This window comes from Oryzias melastigma, unplaced genomic scaffold (assembly GCF_002922805.2).
Source record: "Oryzias melastigma strain HK-1 unplaced genomic scaffold, ASM292280v2 sc00260, whole genome shotgun sequence".
In the NCBI taxonomy this organism is placed as follows: domain Eukaryota; kingdom Metazoa; phylum Chordata; class Actinopteri; order Beloniformes; family Adrianichthyidae; genus Oryzias; species Oryzias melastigma.
Genome location: NW_023416894.1, coordinates 176171 through 182640, shown reverse-complemented (window position 1 = coordinate 182640; position 6470 = coordinate 176171). Strand labels below are relative to the sequence as shown.

The window sequence follows — 6470 nt, the reverse complement described above, 5'->3', positions numbered from 1 at the left end:
AAAAAAAAAAAAAAAAAGGTTAGACAGAACAGACTGAAATTAGACCTGATTGGTTCCTCAACAGGTCAAAGCTTCATTAAATGCACTTACAAATATTAACAATAACAATGTCCAAAAAGCGATGTAGTCTAGTGTCTGATGGGAAGAGAAAATCAGCAAAAACGCCTCTTCTGCCATGATGTGTTGCAGACTACATAGACAGGAATGTGAAGTGCCATTTCTGCATCCTCCAAAGCGACGACATCACAGTGAATCTGCAGACAAATACAAATTCATTAGTGTTAAAAAAACGTAGCATTTTCACCAGTGAACTGAGGTAATATTGGATTCTTATTTTGTTTTGTTATAATTCATTACTGAAAGTTTTTAGTTTGACTTATTAGGTACATTGAATTTGGGGATTCTTGTGTTATTAGTTTTTATTTTGGGTGATCTTCAGTCACTTGAGGTTAATTGAAATATGTTCCACAAACACAATACAACTGAACAATTGATAAATTCAAGTCATCTGTATGAATAAACTTGAGAAGATTGGATCAAATCTGTGTATTCTACTCTGATAAAGAACAGACTTTTGTATTTGGATGAGTTTGGTCTCCAGCCTTCAGCTAGAGATGCTTCACTTACTCACCTCTGTCAGATTTCTACCTCCTATTTACAGTAGCATTCACACTTTATTTTTCACACACAAACTTTTCCCTTCTTGTCTGCTTTTTTTCATCTTTCTATTCTCCCAGTGTTTTGGTTCTTGATCAATAAGAACTAAAATACTTCAAACAGTAACAGAAACAAACCAGGTGGTGTTAAAGGATCCAGAGTGCAGCCGTGAATGTTGGGTGTTTTCCAGTCAGTCCAGACATGTATGTTCGTGCTGCCCAGCAGGTCATTTATGAAGCAGCTCCCGGCGAGGATTTGTGCCGGAGCTGAGGCTGCTACGCTGGCAGCCAGGGACTGCTGGGTATCTGGAGTCTCTGTGACATTAATGCAACATGGCAGCCCCGAGGGCAAAACCTGTGCAACTTTCTCAGCCCTCTTAGAGTAATTTGGTGACCCCTGAACCTGGCCTTTGTGAAAAGGGAGTAAAGAGAGGGCAAAGGAGAGACAGCAGGAGGAGACGGGACCGGGGACAGTCAGCGGAGACGCTGCAAAGAGGAAAGGCTGGAGAAAAGAGAAGTCAAGTAGACGTGAGGCAGGAGGAAAAGGTTAATCTATTCAACTATGGATGGTCTCAAAGTTCAGAGACATAGAAATCTGCAGCCGCACTGCCTCACCAGAGACCTCCACTTTATCCTCCGTCTGCATCTGGATCCTGGAATGAAATGAAGATGTGGTTTCCACTTTCATTTTTGCAACTTTCCAATCAGTACTTTTGCCTAGAGTTTTGCTCTTTTATTCTTTTTCATTTTAAACATTTTCTATGTATATTATTAAAAATATGTATTCATCTCTTTATAGAATCTCATCAAAAACACCACTCAATTTTTGTTGAAAACTGCACATTTTCAACGAATGAATTGTGTTGTGGTGCTGTCCATTAGTAAAATAACCTGTAATTTTTGGCAAATACTGTTTTGGACGAAAAGTAGATTTTGTGGAAACCTTAAAGTTCATGCTTTGGGAAGCCTAATGTTTGTTGACTCACATACACCCTAAAGTAAAAAAAAAAACACTCAACAACATGAAAAATGATATTAACTTAAAGCTGCGAGCGACACTGAATGACCCACAGACGCTACCTGTTAGGTTTAAACAACCTGAAACATTTCTCTGAAAGGAAGACAAGAGAGGGGTCAGTTCTTAAATCAGATTTTACTTGCACAAGGAGAACAGACAGAGAATGTTCAAACCAGTCTCCACCCGCTCTGAAGATCTTGGTTCAGGGTTTCCATATTTATAACCTTTCAGGGGCGGTCTTATTTTATTTACATTTGCTGCTCTCAAGGTGTGGAAGGAAAAACAGCCTCAAACTGGTTCTACTATCATTAATGTCTTAGTTCAATGCAATAGGTCTGCGTCAGCATCTTTGAGTATCTGTAATGTGTCAGCCTCCAGACAGCCTTCAGCCTGGGATGACTGCAACCTTCCAGATAACAGCTGAGCAAGACCTCAAATGAGCAGAAAGAGAAGAGAGGTTAAAATCATACAAAGCAAATATAGGATAAATGTATGTACAACTCTATCAATTCCCCCCTGTTTATCACATATTTGCTCAAATTCTCACATCACCTGTCAGCCACTCCCTGGGAAGGTTGTCAGCTGGAGGATCACATTTAAGAGCACAAATACATTCACACTCAGAAGTTTTGCCCTACATAGTCACCAGGGTCTGGGAACAGGTCAGGCAGGTAGAGGGCTTCTCCTTCATCAGAAACTGGTTCAGGTTCGGCATTGTCACCTAAAAGAGGGTACAGCTGTTCCGGTGGTGGCGCTGCTGGTGAGATAGCAGTTATTATCAATCGGTTAACTAGAGAACGAAGGCAGGGAATACAACAACATCCACATAAGGTCAGAATAGCTGCAAAAACTGCAATGGAGACTAGAATAGAGGACACAAGGGCTGTACAGTTGCCGAACACATTCAACCATGTATCCCACATGATGGCGTCAACCCCGGAGTGCTCTTCCATTCTACCATCGAGGGCACGAAGCCCTTCTATGGCTCTGGTCAGGCTGCTATCCGCAGCGGTGATGTTGGGGATGAAGATGCAGCATTGCTCCCCGAACATCGAGCAGACTCCTCCTTTCTCGGCGAGTAGCATGACCAAAGCTATCCTGTTCTGGAACGCCATCAGAGAGGTAGCCTGTAGTTGGCCATGTACTGCTTCAAAACCTGCTAGTGTCCAATTTCCTAGCTTCTGACCCTTAAAATGGACAAAGCTAACCCCGTCAACGTTCTTATTTGGGGTCACTGGAAACAGTGCACTTATGATTGGAATATTCTCAAACCCAGCAGCGACTTGATCCACTAATTTCTATTTATCTAGAACACAACGAGGAACACCTATAGCATCAATGGAACTGGGATCATTCTCTAACCATGGCTTTTACTAAGGTGTCAATCACCTGCATAAAGGCTAGATAGTCTGAGCACGAGATCTTCTGTTGAGGTAGGAAAGACAGAAACTGGCAACAGTAAAGTCACCAGAGCACAAACACCTGTGACATTTATAGGCATCTTGTATAAAGTTTATCAGCGCCACACCACCACCAAACATCTCCTCTGGACACTGGTCTAAAATACTGATCAACTGCAACAGGGAAGATATTCAATGACAAATTAGCTAAATTCATTTACAAATATAACACAATAAATGAAAGCCAATATGGTTTCAGAGAAAACAGATCAACCTCAATGGCTATCATTAATGCTGTAGAGGAAATCACAAACGCTCTTGATAAAAAGAAATCTGCAGCCGGAATTTTCATTGACTTAAAAAAAAAGCATTTGACTCTCAATCATGACATCCTACTGGACAAACTGGAGGTGTACGGGATCAGAGGAGTAGCACTAAGTTGGGTCAAAAGCTATTTCACAGGAAGAAAACCATTTGTCAAGATTAATGATTTTTTTTTTATCTTGTCCTGTAACAACAGCTGAGCCAACAGATGTGGGCTGAGAGATTTTACTGTCACAACAGGGATTTATTGAGTATAAACCCCTGTTGTATTTCATACTAAACTTTATTTATATTGTTTTCTTTGTTGTTGGACTGGACGGAAAAAAAGAGGGGGATGGGAGGGGGGGAGAAGATGGCAACAGAGGGAAGCAACATCACAAAACAACCAGGACCATATATCAAACCAGAATGGGCGGGCCCTGTCTACACACACACACACCTGTTGGCCAAAATAGTCTCCACATTTAAACTAAACATACTCACATATACTATACATATACTACACATGTACTCAATTCAACTGTAACTGCAGCTCACACGCTCCATCATACAAACCCATTCAGATAAAGACTTTCATTCTGTCACACAAACTATTAGTGCTAAGGTGAGCATCAGAGGCCAAAGGGACAAGTTGTGGTGTCCCACAAGGATCAATTATGGGCCGCTGCTGTTCAATATTTACTTCAATGATATATTCAATGTTTCAAAACTTTTAAAACTCATTTTATTTGTTGAAGAGACAAATATTTTCTATTCTACAGACAATCAAAGGGAACTTATCAATGTGTTGAACACAGAGTTAATCAAAATAAAATCGTGGATGGAGTACAACAAACTATCTTTGAATCTAGACAAATCTAAAGTCAAATCAAACTCTACTGACTTTTTATCACAAAAAAATGAATGAACCAAAAGTGTGTTTTATTTTCGTTTTCTATTTTCTAATCAAAGCATTTAATTGTTTCTGTAATGAGTTTGAAATAATTGTGTGTATTGTCTTGTATTCTTCAATCTATCCTCGAAATAAACTAATCAATAAATCAAAACAGAGAAATTGCACCATGCTGCTGGCAAATCCCCTGATCGAGGTCCTTTCCCAGTCATGTTGACACATGAATAAGCATTAAAAGCAACCCTTTTTGAAAATAGTGGCTTCTTAGAATCTGCAGGAGGTAGAGGAAAAACTGAATCCCATTCAGTGCAATATTCCCCAGGGTTAGTTTTATTCTTCACGTCAGTTAAACATCGGGGAGGAATTAAGGCAGGAATAACTTTAAGCAATGGCCTGGGACTCAAACACACAACACAGTCCTGTCTAGTAACATTTGCCGCTTGCTCAACCAATATCAACCAGTTATTATTTTCACCTGAAATTCCCGTAATTACTTCAAACCAGTCATCAGGGGTGTATGGTTTGTTGTTTATTTTTATTTCTTTTTTTATAAGTGTGTTAGGACCTGGCACCACTATATATATATATATTGTTTTTTGTTTTTTACCACCAGTTTTATTCTCGTTTTCTTCCGTGGTGTTTGAACATAGGTAAAATTTTGCACATGGGTCTTCTCCTGATTTATACACACAAAGACTTAACCCGGAACAAGGTTGATCTTTGTCAGTTTTACTATATAAGAAAGGTTTCTAATTTAATAAGAGGTTGCTTGCATTTAAAGTCAGTACTAGGGATGGAATCTTTCCTTCTGTCTGAATACTCATACGCAGTTTCTGTTTCCATTTTCTTGAGGCTGGAGTCCACCCATAAGAGGAAGGGTCTCATGATGGCTCAGATGTGGTGAATGTGTCACCCCAACTAATGGAACTCCAGATAACCAACGTCATATAGAATTCATAACCTATCCAATCAGAGGCTTTGCACCCTCTTACTTTAATAAATGAAAGTAGATTTATTCAAACTATTGTAACAAACATAGGGTTCATTTGTTATGACCTTGCTGTTTTCCTGGCAGGGGTTCTGCATGTCAGTGACATAGAACGTGCTGTAAACTGTTCCCCCATGTATGCCACCTGTAAATCTGCGTTTTCGGCTTAGGGGAGCTGGTGCTGTGGGTAGGTTATCAGTATTTGAGTGGTCGGTAAGAAGGGTACGTGGGAGGCCTGCATAGGGATCCCAGAAATAGAGAGCAGTGAGAATGGCCGCTGTAAAAAACAGGGCACACCCCATTACATTATGTAACCTAATTTTGGTCATCTTGTCAAGGATCGGCCATAGACTGTAAAAGTAATGGACTAAGTGAGCAATGAGGTCCCCTATTGGAAATGCATTACTTCCTCTCCAAGCGAAAGTAGGCCGCCGCTTTCACGTCACTTCCTGAAACGGATATCGCCATTTGCAACCCATCTTCAGTGATTGGTCTGAGTTATAGCTGAGTCATGGAATCTACAGGAAGTACTGTCGCCAATCAGGAGTGAGTTTATTGCAACCCTCCGGCTCTTTCCACACCTCGACCACGAGACCGCGGATGTAAACAGCTTCTACTTTAATAACGGCGGGTCGGGAGAATTATACAAGTCATTGTTCAAGCCTTTGAGGGAGAACCATTCCAACATTTGATTATGTCAGCGGTCCTTTGGGATTTACTTACATTTATTCCTTTTTGTCGAGATAAAAGGAGCATTTGGGGGATGCCGGTGTAAAACGGCGCGCGGCCCCCCCCTCGCGCGCGTCTCTTCACATGCGCTGCCACGTTACAGTCTGATCAGATGCACATGAGAAGAGCGTTCAGATGTATTTAAAATAAATAACCATTCTAACAAGTGAACAGCTGGATCTTTTTTCTGTTTAAAAATACCACCAGGTCCTTTCAAGTTTGTCTCGCGCTCCTCAGATGGCTGCGTCTAATTCAGGCTGAAGCTGGAAAAGTGCGGCGAAGATGAAACTTTGGTTGGTGATTTTATGCGCATATACGCAACTTATAATTTATAAGCTACAATCAAAACTGTGAAAAAAGAAAAACGCCTCCACGTCCTCACAACATTGGAGATTGCACTGTTGGAAAAACATCATCAGATTTTTTGTAACACCTAAAATTAAAAGCAAATACACCTTAGCAC

At 40.6% G+C, this 6470-nt stretch overlaps 1 pseudogene; it reads right to left on the bottom strand.

Annotated features, from left to right (window-relative positions):
* Positions 1-2294: 2294 nt before the first annotated feature.
* The window catches only part of LOC112141627, a 12605-nt pseudogene continuing 8429 nt past the window's right edge, over positions 2295-6470 (bottom strand).